This window comes from Lutjanus erythropterus, chromosome 6 (assembly GCF_056507025.1).
Source record: "Lutjanus erythropterus isolate fLutEry1 chromosome 6, fLutEry1.hap2, whole genome shotgun sequence".
In the NCBI taxonomy this organism is placed as follows: domain Eukaryota; kingdom Metazoa; phylum Chordata; class Actinopteri; order Lutjaniformes; family Lutjanidae; genus Lutjanus; species Lutjanus erythropterus.
Genome location: NC_139322.1, coordinates 24,478,093 through 24,491,662, shown reverse-complemented (window position 1 = coordinate 24,491,662; position 13,570 = coordinate 24,478,093). Strand labels below are relative to the sequence as shown.

Genomic DNA, 13,570 nt, shown 5'->3' with positions numbered 1-13,570 from the left:
TATGCGTACATTGTAGAAAAACCTGAGATTGTTGCCCTGAGTGAACAGGAACTATCTCAACATTCTAGGGCAATAAAAGAATTTTTAAATTAAATTATAATACAAATTTAATTAAAATGTGCTGCTGTTGGTCACCTTTTGCAGCCTCAAAGTAAATTTCCTCGTTATCAAACAGTTCATTGGGCTCGGAGGCCCCCCATAATAAAGTAAGCATTTTTGACATTTTTGAGTAATGAGTAATTCCCTGCTTTGTGTCGAGCAGCTGTTAATTCTTTGGTGGCCTTATAATTGTGTTTCTCCAAAGAGTTGAAAGAGTAGAAGGATTTTAAGCCATAAAGCGGTGACCTTGTGTGAGGGCAGGATTTTACTGCTTCTGCATTGCTGCAGCTCAGAAAATCTGCAACCCCTTTTTTGTTTTTGCAGCAATGCAGAGGTGCGTTGTCTTTTCTGTCCTGCAGTCTGCAGCAAACACATCTGCATTATCATCAGAATCACACAGTTTTACAATGCACAAAATTATCCCCATCAAGTGTTAATAAATCAGCTGCAGTTTCTGTGAGTTTGTAGACAAAAGCTGTTTTTTGAAGCCAAAGTCAGGAGCACACTATACATTTAGCTGTGTCTGTGAAAACCTAAATTAGTGTGCACCTGGCATCCAGGCCGTTCTGCCTCATCTGCACTCATTAGGTCTTTTGTGTTTGCATGGCAACGTCATTTTTTCAAGGGTCTCAAAGTGCTTTTACACAGTGCAAAGTGGTTTACACAACACCAGTTTTCCATAATTATAAAATGTGTGTACTGTGAAAACAAACAAGGCAAATGAATGAATCTGTCTTTATGCAACTTTTATTCACCCCTTTTTTTTTACAGTTATAATTTATGACATGAAGAAATTATTCGGCTGCGACTGATAAATTAGGAATCAGCCATATTCAATATTAATGTATTAGCATCCAGAAAAAAATACTCATAATTCATGAAGCAAAATTAAATTTGGTGACAGAAACAACATGCATTTGCAACTGAAAATTAGCCAAGACATATTTTCTGAGTGAAAGGGATTTTAGATTAAAAAAAGAAAATGACCATGTAGGTTTTACAGACTGCTGCAGTGCTTAATGAACAAAGCATGCAGGGAGGTTGCTTTCAGTCACAAGATGGCAGCAGAGGATCATAGAGAACAAGACAGCGTGGAAGTTTGATGCCTTGATCCAATTGTAAATACTGGACAGGCTGTAAACAAAAAGGCCATGCTCTCAGTTGATATATCCTCAGGTAATTTTGTATATCAGGTCCTCAGCTCTTTCTACAAAGTCAGCACACATATGTAAAAACTTACAGTAGCAGCAGGATCCACGTTTGTTACAATGCTGATGCACATTTTTTTCTCCCTGTGCCGGCTGTGTTCCCAGGGCCTCTTATTGCGAAGAATTTCTGCGGCAGTATACTTGCTGATTGCTTCGTTCTCACTCCTCACAACAACCAGCTAAGACACTGCCAGAGAAACACCCACAGGAGCCATGTCCAACCGTCCAACCGTCCGACCGTCCCTCCGCCTGCCTCTCTCCTGACTGGTCTTTGCCGTGGCACCTCCACCTGTGAGTCTGGCACTGCGGACACTCGCACTTGTCATGCCTGCGCTTCATGGTAAAAGTCCTGTGGGGGTGGCGTTGTCCTATGCCCACAGACGCTCTATAAGAGAAACAGGAAATAATGATTTCATAATAATTAGTCCATGGAATAAACCTGATTTGACCTGATACATGTCAGTGTAAAATGAAACTAAATATCTTGATGGATTCACTTTTTTTTTAGAAATCTTAAATTAAGATTTAAAGAGGCGCTCTCTTCTACCCGGCTTAGCTTTATATAACTGCAATGCATTGATGAGTCTCCGCTCCACTGCCCAAAGTGACCCAAAGCTTACTCCCAGACAGATTCCTGATATTCCTCTAGCCTTTTGTGCTGCATCACTTTAAGTGCACACAACTTGGGCAAACACAAACACCCCCGAACTAAGAATAGACTTAACCATGACTCATGATTTTGCAACAAAAAGCTCAGTTTGATTTAGCTCCTACCTATTTGTATGTGTGTGCGTCTGCGTGTGACTGTCCGTTCACATGAGTACTATATAACACAAGTGCCTGTGTGGTTATGTAGCCAAGGGACAACAGCTAAAACCCCCTCGCTATCAGTAGCGTTTGCTCGCTGCAGTGCTATTTTTGGGCCGGCTGACCATTCCATACTGCCCTCTCCCTGTGGACTCTGCTTTGCTGACATGACAACATGGATACTAGAGAGCGATCTGCAGTCACTAGCAAATGAAGGAACATAGGGAATTATGAAGGAGCTACAGAGGTGTCCGGAGGGATGAATGTCCTCTCTCTGATGTATCTTTCCTGTTGAAATCCGCAGAAAGGCTATTTGTAGCTCCCTATGTCTGCTTTTGGTGTATTTTGTGACGCATTTTTGGTTGTATAACTGGAAATTCCTCGCTTGATTGGTGGTTGGGCGCATTTTGACCTTATCCAATGTCAAAGAAAGAATTCAGACACTTCTAAGAAAACTGCTCTAATGTAAGTTTTGATACAAACACTAAACATTTATTTGTCAGCTCTTGTCTTACACTCACAGACAAAAGTGATCTCTGCTGACAAACACAGGAACCTCTTGACCTGCTTTCGGCAGCCAAATGACTGCATCCATGTGTCTCTTTGTGGCGAGCCAGACGCTGCCTTCACTGAGCACATGATGACAGGAATTCCTTCCTGCTCAGGGCTTGATGTAATCCCTAATACAGGATTGAGGAATGCCAGTGAAAACAACACCCTGCCTGCTAAATGAATGAGCGGCTGCCTCACTGCATCACACAGCAAACAGCAGCAGCAGCAGGAGCAGCAGCGAGCTTCGGCTCTCAAACCTGCCGACAAATATGTTTCAGGCCTCAGGCTGGGTGCAGTCTTACTGCCAGACCGGTGTCTTCCTATTTCTGCGCTATTGACCAAACAGAAAAAGATAGTCAGAGATTTTTTTTGTAATTATTAGTGTGAGGTCTGGATGAATATTGCATGAATTAATTTAGTAGGAGAGAAGAAGAACATTTAGATCGTCTAGAAGAAGGTACAAAGTGCTTTTCACAGAATTTAAAATACACGTCAGTGCATATTATTCTAATTGGTTATACTGATATGACACAGGTGTCGACTTAAATAATAGATACTAATATAGAATTACTTGCATTGGATTACTTATGTGTCCTAATATAGGCAATATTCCTCACATACTGTAGTTGATGTGTGCTGATGCAGGAGTGGGATACTGGTGCAAATATAATTAGAAGCAAGAGGGACATTAAAATGCAACAATATTAATACAACTGCAACTAACAATTAATTTCATTAGTGCTTAATGTGCAAATTATTTTCTCAATTAATCAGTAATCATCTTTCCTGAAATCCAAAGTGGCGTCTTGATGGAGATGAGGGATAACATTTTACAGTCACACAATACAAAGGAAAACCTTCACAATAGAGAAACTCAAATGAGGAAAATTACAAAAACAACAGCAACTATTAATAAAAACAATTAATGAACTATCACAATAGCTTCAGATTAATTTTCTGTTGATCAAACAGTCATTTCAGCTCTGATCCTGTTTTTTCAGACCCTGAAAAATAATATAAAGTGATGAGCCTTGTTTTCATTTTCAGATGTGCAAAATACTTTCATGAGATTTTTAAACTCCTTTACCCATTTCTTAATCAGATATTTGCTGCTTTCTCAGATTTTTTTGTTAATTAATAATAATCAAGTCATTCATATATATATTAATGTAATTTTATAGCCAGTGTTCTTGCATCTAGATGAACTGAAACACTTCTGCAAAGTCTAAATCTGGTCTATTTTGTGAGATGATAGATTATTTGTCAGAGAGCAAAGTATCGTATGAAAAAGTATAGTTTTATCATTTTGCCTTGTTCATAAAAGGCAGCATCCTTGCTGTCGGCTTCTTGAAACTAGATTGCCTGACGCCCAGAATCTAATCTAACACACACTGCGGCATCTGGCTGAACAGAACCGGCAGGACTTTGGATCTGTGAATTGTAGGTATCTAATTGGCAACTTTGAGGCATAGAGGTGCCTCATCACACCAATGAACAAAAGCCAAAAGCGTCAAAACTTCATTAATTTGTTTATACATGTTTTTTTAATCTATCTTAAGAATGAATATTTGTCAATTTATTACAGCACTAGAGGTGTCACATCTACAATATCAAGTGTAATCCTTAACAAAATGCGGACTGTGTTTGTCTTAGACTTGCATTTGTTTAAGTAATGAGACTTGTAATGCTCGTAATAAATCTATAGTTCATGACATGTTTAAACTACAGGCAACAAATCTCCTCAGCAGCACAGTAGATCTCTCATTTCATCACCAAAACACGAAGACACACATACACACATCGTAGCTCTAAATAAATCTGGATTATTAGCTTTCTCTATACAGGCTCTGGAACACATCACCAACAAATCAAAGTAATTCCTAGTATTAAATTGTTTACAACAAAGGTTAAGTGTTGGCTGAAAGCAAACCGGAGCTGTACCCATTTTTAGCTAATTGTACTCTAAATTACTAAGGTATATTAGTGTATGTTGTATTGTGGTATGATATTATGGTATATGTATTTTATTGCATTTTTCATATCTATAGTGTGTTGTGGTTTTATGATATTTGAAGCTGTATATTTTAATGACGCTGTAGGCCCACATGGAAAACCCCAACTAGGGACCGGAGTTTAAAATGATTCATAGCTATTAACTCTTGGTGCAACACATCAGTCTCATACTCTGTATTATAATTATGTTACTGCCCTATCAAATTAAAAACAAATTTAAAAGCAAAAGAAAAAAAATACCAACCCCAGACCTATACTTCCTGGATCACTCTGGATGCTAAAAAACACAAGTCTATGTGACATCACAACCCTGTACACTCGACTGCTCCTTCTCACTCCCCTCTGCTGTGTATTTCCTGGTTGTTCCAGTGTCAGCTAACAACGCTCAAACAGTCATGCTTCTCTGCTCCAGAGCCCCTTTCCACAAACCTAATCATCTTATGGCCAACAATGACACTAGTATTTACTGTAGCGCCATGTTTCTGAACAATGCTACACATGATGGCATGTCTGCTGCTGGAGCTTAGCCTCTTCTGAGCTTTATTTAGCACGAGTCTGTATATTAATATTGCTTTTTAGGCATTTTAATTTCAAATTAACAATTCAAAACCACTTTAAGTCAATAGAAAATGATTAGAGGGAATAAAAGCCTGGTCATGAAATTTATTCTCTACATTTTTCAGTAAGTTTTTGCATTTTTTTGGGGGATGTGTGAATTGGTTTCATCAGCATCTTCTTAACAGTATTGTATGTCAAACTGCAGTGTGTTAATAATTCAATGATTTGAGTCGTACCCACCATGAGCACTACCCCTGGTTACCAGAAAACAGAGTTGCCCCAGTAACTATCTGGACTAAAGCTTGGCCACACAAAAGCAAACTACACGGATCATGATACACAAGACACTAAATGATAATCATTTGAGACACGAGTGATTAATGTGTTTGAGTTTTGACTGTAGAGCTAATCAGTAACATGGAGCCAGTAGTTATGTGTGACATCTGACACAACTCATTTACTTTTTTTTCTGTACAGTTTGTGTATAGTCTTACGGCACTAATGAAAATAAGGCCTTTTTTGAATCTCCCATTAGGGCTCAGTGATACGGCTTTTAATAATATTAATATTTTTAGGCTGTGCTGCAATATATATATCCTGATATACACATCAGCTCTGAAATAACATACTGTAAATTCTCAAATAGTGCAAATATATGTTGATCTTATAGAATATGAAGCACTGCTGTAGATTAAACTACCCAACATAATATAAAATAGTTCAAATGAGCTCACCTCAAACATCTACAGCAGTAAAATGCAACACACACATTAAAGCGGCTGTGAATTAATCCAAAAAATATCAAATATAACAGTAAAACACTGACAGGAAACATTTTACTCTACAATGACTTCTTTAAGCAAATTTTGCTTTAACACTTAATTTACACTTATACTTTTATTAAGATTTATAATGTAGATTTTAGTATTTTTACAGTGAGGCTGGTATTAGGGATTGACAAAATAAAGTATCACATTTATTTTGACTAAAAACTATAATATCTAGGTAAAGGTAGAGATGGTCAGTATTTCAGTTAAATGTGTTTTAAAAAAAAGTATTCCATGACTTTTACACCAGAAACAAATCAGTTGTGAGAAATTAGGAACTCTGCTGTTTGGTGAGGATACGTGGCCTGCTGCGCCTCCTGATGGAAACTGCTTTCATCATTCTAAACAGAGGAAGGAGAAAACAATAGCAAAAACAGCTGTCCTTCTCTGTGAGGATCAAACTGTGGTACGACAATGATCACAGGCTCCCCAGGGGAACTGGTGAAAGGGTCACTGGTGGTGCTCTGTCTGTGCTGGAGGTTACTGTGCCACTGTGTGATTGGTAACTGTGTGTTCTCTGCATTCAATAACCTTTTGTATAGTTACCATGGCATCATGTTAGCATCGACGCTGGGCTTGGACGCTTTCATTTCCACACTTAGAGCTGCACACTTCAAATTAACATTTTCTCATTTATACTTCAATCAAGTTACAGGCCGTATTAAAGCAGATCTGAAGGCCTCGTTTTAGCATCTTTTGATTTCCCCACGCTAATTAGTGTTTCTGAAGTTTTACTTATAGTAGAGGTGTGCTGTGCTCCTCTCTGCAGTAACAATTAACCTCACAGAAGTGCTCAGTTGTGATATTATATGTCAGAGGCTTTTATTCACACACAGTTTGACACTCACCTAGCAGCCAGACAGCAGTGGAGCTCCTCCATCCACGCTCCTCGTCTCCAGTGAGTGCACTCTGGTGTTGACATCAGCAGGAGTCTGTCCACGCCGGGTGCTGCAGGGCTCTCCCATTGTGTTGGGTCACTTCACACTGGCAAACTGTTGACCACAAGCCTCTTCTCTCCCTCTCTCTGTATGTGTGTGTCTGTATGGATGTCTCTGTCTCTCTGCTTCACTCAGGCAGCACAACAAGTCAAGGCATGTTCCAACACGCCACCAACAGCCGGACAGGGTGTATGAGCCTGCTGCTCCTAGACCAGAGGGGGAGGAGCAGAGGATCAGAGAGGGGGGAAACCCAGCAAAAAGACCCAGCATGACTCAGCCTGCTTCACAAGGTTAGCATACTCACACAGCTTTTACTCTCAACACTGTGACACATGAAGGAGTTATTGTGGTAACACGTTATAATATTAATAAATGCTAAATTGACAGATAATCTTTCGGTAATAGTTAATTTGCTGTTAACAAACAGTCAAATAATGTTTATATATGAGTTACAAAACATTCATTAACCATTTACAAAGTATTATAAACGTTATAAAGTTGCCACTTTACCACTTTAACCATTGCCATAATCTTTTGAGACAGTTAGGGTTATGGGTTCAGGTTAAGTTTTGATATTTCAACACTTTTTCAATACCACATTTTTAAAAACAATACAACACTAACATTTGATAGTATGGAAAGTACCAAAGGTGTATAAAAAAAGAAATGATCTAAGTGCTTGTTCAAAACCTCAGTTTAGTTAAGTTTTTATTGTCCTCAAAACCTGACAGTGTTCAGTGACCTTTTCTGTACCGGCCCTGTGTATTTTGTGTGCCTAGGGCTTTATTTTTTGCCATGGTATTGAAAGAGGTATCAAGTACGGTTTTTTAATACTAATATTGTGTCAAAATTTATACTCAGGTCTATTGACAACACGTTCTCACTTTCAGTTTGTCAAATACAGCAGCAATGACCAGTGGCCCTGTGTGCTTTGATGCTGTAGGTACCCCTCTAGCTCTAGGCTCCGTGGTCAAGGTAACGATAATAAATATGTAATGCCAGGGTATAAACTACGTTGGCAGGTTTAAGAAAAAGGTCATGCTTTGGGTTAAAATAAGTATGTTATGTAAGTTCACATCCATAACATACGCAAGTTATTACAAAAGGTATTATAATAATCAGTTGTGACTTTATGATAGCCATCTAAATAATCTTTATTTACAGTTTACAAACTAAACCTGGGAATGAGATTTAACACTCAGCTTTCTGGTGTGTTTATGAACAGATCAGAAGCGATAGTGTTTTCACCATAATAACCACAAAATCCTCCTCCTGCTTCTTTTTAACTGGCTAACATACTACTCACTATAACTTTGTTTGGGAAAATGTAAATACATGGTTATTCTTAAATCTTTAAGAATAAGCATTAAGAATAACACTACATAAATAGTTTATCTTTTCGTGGACAGTCTTGTTTGCTAATGTAGGTCACATAGAGGCATCGGTAATAAACTGACTGTTTCATAACCAGTTAAAAGTCCTTGTAGTAGGTTTAATGGTTTACAGATCTTTTTGTAATCAACAACATATACTTAATATAGCATGTAACATGTTATAATGTTTACTGATTTAATCAAAATTTACTTATGATAGTCTCTTATCAGCTATGATACAATAGATAACTTATAACCTAATTATTTTATATTACACATACAAATGATAAACTAACAAATGATAGCATTACTAATAATTAATAATAAACATAAAATAAAAAATGCTAAAAAAACAAAAAAAACAAAAACAATTATCATTTCATATTCACAGCAAAATAACTGTTGACTGAAGTTTAATTAACAATCAATGGTGTGAGGGTACATTGAGAATTGATTGATTCTCTGTAGGACTCTGTAAAGCAGATTTCTCTACAGAAGCAGAGTTGATGAGCTGATGTGAGATGACGACGGCAACCGGCTGAAAAAGTGTAAAAGAGAGGAGCATTTTTGAATTGGACTCACTTGTCAGATCATCTTTGTTATATCATAACTGATGAAAAAAAGCAGTTTGCCTGCAGGTTATGACTTCTGTCTCCTCTCAGCCTCTGTGCCCAGTGGCTGGAAGCAGTTCACTGTGTCGTCTGTCTTTTCTGGCTATCACTAAAACCTTGGCTGAATGGATGCAAGTCAAATTAATATCTTAGCTATAGTGTTGCTCTTCATTCATACTCTTATTAGCAAGTAGTCCTGCTTTATCTTTAGCACAGCAGAATGAATAGTTTATAGAAGCTGTAACCAGGCACCAACAGCACAGCATACTAATGAAAGCTGCTGATTCATCAAATCATCTTACACAGTAACCCACAGTAGGTCACATCAATTACAGATGAAGCCCATATGCATGAGTTATATATATGACTGTGGAAATCCGAAGGAATGCGTGCAGAAAGATATCTAAAACTTGTGAAATATTAATATTTCCCTGGATCTGTGGTGTAAGCGATGTATTAATGCAGCGGAGAAAGAATCCTCTTATCTGATGGATCACAGAGATATAAATACAAATGTACATTACATTCTTTTTAGCAACTGACACATTAAACTGTGTCAAATGTGCAGAATCATCACCATCCATGAGTGCTAATTATGCAGAGCCGCTCTAATGCTAGCCTTTTTTTTTTTTTTTAACTAGAGGAGGGGTGATGCCAGTTCATCACTGCTGTAGTGAAAGTTGATCACTAGGCAGATTCTGGGTGCAGTGGCAGGAAACAGCTCAGCAAAACTCACCTGCTACAATATGGTCTCAATCTGGCTGCCTGAGCATCTCTACTGTACATCAGTGGTGCTGCTGCTCTCCACTGCAGCCCGTCAACAGACTGATGACCTTATCAATGAAAGAGCAAAGTCACTATGATGTTACGCCCAGAAAAAGAACTCAAAGCACTTCTTTGCGCTCTGCTCTGCTCAGAGGTTTGTCTTTTCCCTGCACTGAAACAACTAGAGCAACTTTGTATAAAAAGCAGAAGAGGCGTATTCGCCTGCAGATAGTTGCTTTAATTTATTAGAAGAAGTGGTGATGCGGCACTGCACTGCACTGCACACAGCAGCGTTTTGACAAAGTGCCAGCAGTAGTTTCACCAAACTGAGTTCTTTAATTTATGGATCTGTTTGCACAAGAGTGAAATATGGGTGATCATTGAGCTAGCCCACTCACAGGAAATTATTTTATGCCCTTTAATAACTAAATCATCACATAAAAATGTAATTTATTCATCTATCTTCCTACCTGCAGCTGAGGCCTCACACTTGCATCTGTGTTAGTTAGTTGGGGGGGAGTCAAGGGGGGGAGGGGGGTAGGAGGAACCCCTAGCCCAGCAAGTTCAAAGCTTGCTGCATTGATTACATCATCGGAACTGGAGTGCTACAACGGGACAATGCACCATCGAGGGGGGGTGCGGGAGGGAGGGGGGCAACCGGCTAATCTCACCATTGCCTCCCTGTGGAGCTCCATGAGCAGAGTGTGTGTGCATGTGTGAGTGTGTGCATGTGTCTTTGCGTTCTGTCTCTAAACTCAGCTCAGTCCGGGCCAGAGCGAGAAGGCCTGCCTGCTCTCCCCTCACATTTACCACCACTGTGTCACGTGACTGAAGGACTGTCTGTGTCTGAGGGAGAATGATAGTCTCCTCGATGTGCATCCTTGTGTGTGTGTGTGTGTGTGTGTGTGTGTGCTGTTAGAGGCCGGCACTGCAGGAACTCAGCTGCTGCAGGACACTGCAGGATTGCTGTTCTGCTGCTGGCTCACTGGCTTTTTTTTTCTCCTCTCCCTCTCTCTCGGTTTCTCTATTCACTCAGGCAAATTGCTCAAGGAGGATGGAGAGAGCATGTGCTGCATACTTTTTCAGCAGGGGAGAGGGGGGGAGAGAGGAGGAGAGAGGAGGAGGGAGGAGGGGCAGAATCACAGAGGTGCAAAGCATGCCGGTGAAGCACTGTGCTGGGCAGCTGTACCTCTGAGAGAGACTACAGTAGAGAAACTGGAGACGAGGAGGAGGAGAGGAGAGGAGAGAGGAGGTGGGAGGTGGGGGGAGGGCAGAAGTGAGGCGCAAGGAACATCAGGTGAGTGCGGCAATTTCCTTTGCTGGCAGTGCAGCACCCACCCTCAGTGAAAAGTGTGAGCAGGAGAACTGCAGATGTTCCGAGATGATGTCAGGCTCCGGATGTGGTGCGGCGGACCTTATGAACACTTGGCTATCTCTTGTTCCCCCCACACTTGCCCGCATGCCTGCAGTGGGGGAAAAAAAATCCAAAAGGCCAAAGAAGAGATGCTCCTGCCTCACAAAGAGCCAGCTGCCGACGATGCAGGGCCCCGCTTTTTTCAAGGTCTTAGCACAGTTACCTGAGGTGAACTCACTGAGCTGACCGAGCCAGGCGCAGTGACCTGCCTCAATCCATCATCCAGACCTCCCAGACAGGCTTCACAGCACAATTTTAAAACACTGACTCACTTTATATGAAGCTTTTTCGCCCACAAACTATTTTTACATGGCCTTTGAAAGGGCTTGCAGTTGAGCGTAGACGGTGCAATATGGCATAAAAGACAAAAGTAGAAACATCGAATTTTAGAACAAAAGAGTTGCTGTGATACTGCTGCTGCTGCACAGATATTTATGTAAAAGTTCATTTCTGCTTCTGTCCAAAAGACAAATAAAAAAAAAAATTAACTAAACGCATGCACAAACACCTCAGTAATTCTTCTCATACAGTTTGTGCTAAACTCTCCAAAAATCTTCTCAAAACGCTGCACTCTGCCCTGCTATCCACTTTTAGGACAGCAGAAAAAGTCCCAGTAGCTAGAGCACAACTTCATGACTGCAGCACAGCTCCCCTGTCCCATGCAGGCCACTGTAGCCTCATTCTCATTTCCGCATTTCAGCACTCAGACACTGACAGCACAGGAGCACTGACACACTACATCCTCCACGCCAGTTTTCAACATCATATATAACATCTCAACTAACACATGCTGCTAAATATAAACCCACAACTAGCAGAGAAAAGTGGTCAGCTTGGGACTATCTGTTCTCTTCTGAAAGCTAAGTCAGCAAAGATAAAAGTCTCCTCTAGCCGAGGGAACTCTTTGCATCCTGGTTAGTTTTTTTTTTTTTTTGTCCTTGTGTCAAATGGCGAGTCCTCTCAACCAGCCGCTATCTGACACGCCGGCTGCTATTTCCAGCCTGTACCATGCGTTAAACATGGATGAGGGAGCAGTAGAGCCTGACTGCTAACTGACTGGCTGGCTGCTGCCTGGTTATTGCTGGTGCAGAGGAGGCTGACACTGATGAGACAGAAGCAGCCAGGAGCTTCAACACTGCAGGCATGCAAACCGACATATCAACTCCTGTAAGGCTGATTTAAGAAGTGAACCGTCCTATGCAAAGAGAGACACACACAAGGAGACAACATACAGGGTAAATAAGACCAGAGAGGAGATAAATGTATACCTACAGATGAGTCTCGGACCGCATCGCACTCGGGGCGGAGAGGAGGAAAACTTCTCTGCACTCACTCTGAGCCTCATGCTCGCTGGTGATGTGCCTTCATGGCGCGGCAAAGTTGACTGCAGCATTGCCTCCTGAACAGAATGACATTGTTTGCACTCTCTCTCTCCTCACTCCTCTCTCTCTGCCTCACTCCTCCTCCTCCTCCTCCTCCTCCTGTACGCGCTCGCTCCCCCTCCTCTTCTTTGCACGCTTGCTGGCAGCACAAACTGCACAGCTCAGCAGTGTTCCCCCACTGCCGCAGCAGATCCTGCATGAGCTCTGCGTATCTGAGTGGGATGGGACTTTTAAAGGGGAACGCAACCTCCAGGGTCAGTGTGTGTGTGCACATCTTCGGTCTGCCCTCCTCTCTGCACCCTCCCCCCCTAAACACCCCCTAAGAATCATCAGTGTAAAGGACTCCTCACAAGAGAGACCCCCTCCACGCACACACATAACTCTCCATCCTCCTTTTATTCATTTTCACACTACAGCAAAAAGCTGCTTTGAGATATGAGCGTGCTCGAAGCTCAGTGAGGAACAGTTTGCTCCACAGAGAGCACATCTCCTCTGGTGTGCTTTGAAACTTGTCACAATATCTCAGAAATCTAATTTCCTCTGAACATGTCTGGAAGGATTTCTCCTGCTATGTGTTGTAAAAAAAATGTATTTGAGACGATTTAATTCAAAAAATGTTCATAGAAAAAGATGAGAAAATGTGACACTGTGTCCAGCTAAATAAGGAAAATCACAGCCTTGAAATGTTTAGTTAGTTTTATATCAAAATGATCCTTTGTCACCTGGTGATACGGTAAAAAATTATTTATTTTACTCATAAGAAATAGTAAAGAATCATATTTTATCAAAACACAGGCACACCACGGGATTATTGCACACAGATCACCACACATTTTGACAAATGAGAAATCTGTAAGTGAATGTTGTTACTATTTCAACACTTGCTCAAAGTTTCACAATTCTCGCAGATACAAACCCTCCTTCAGAAAAGTTAAATGTCCTTAATCTGCAATTCCCTATTACCTGCCTTTCCACCATGTACCGCTCAGTTCTACTGGTGCTATTCTGCACTGCGCTAAAATA

At 40.7% G+C, this 13,570-nt stretch overlaps 1 long non-coding RNA gene across 1 annotated transcript; it reads right to left on the bottom strand.

The window, feature by feature from the left end:
- Positions 1–1,565: 1,565 nt before the first annotated feature.
- Positions 1,566–12,581, bottom strand: LOC146325363 (uncharacterized). Its single transcript, XR_014770647.1, has 3 exons — positions 12,438–12,581; positions 6,913–7,208; positions 1,566–1,692 (listed from the first exon to the last, which is right to left on the bottom strand). It is a non-coding gene; the product is annotated as an uncharacterized LOC146325363 (long non-coding RNA).
- Between the last annotated feature and the right edge of the window lie 989 nt (positions 12,582–13,570).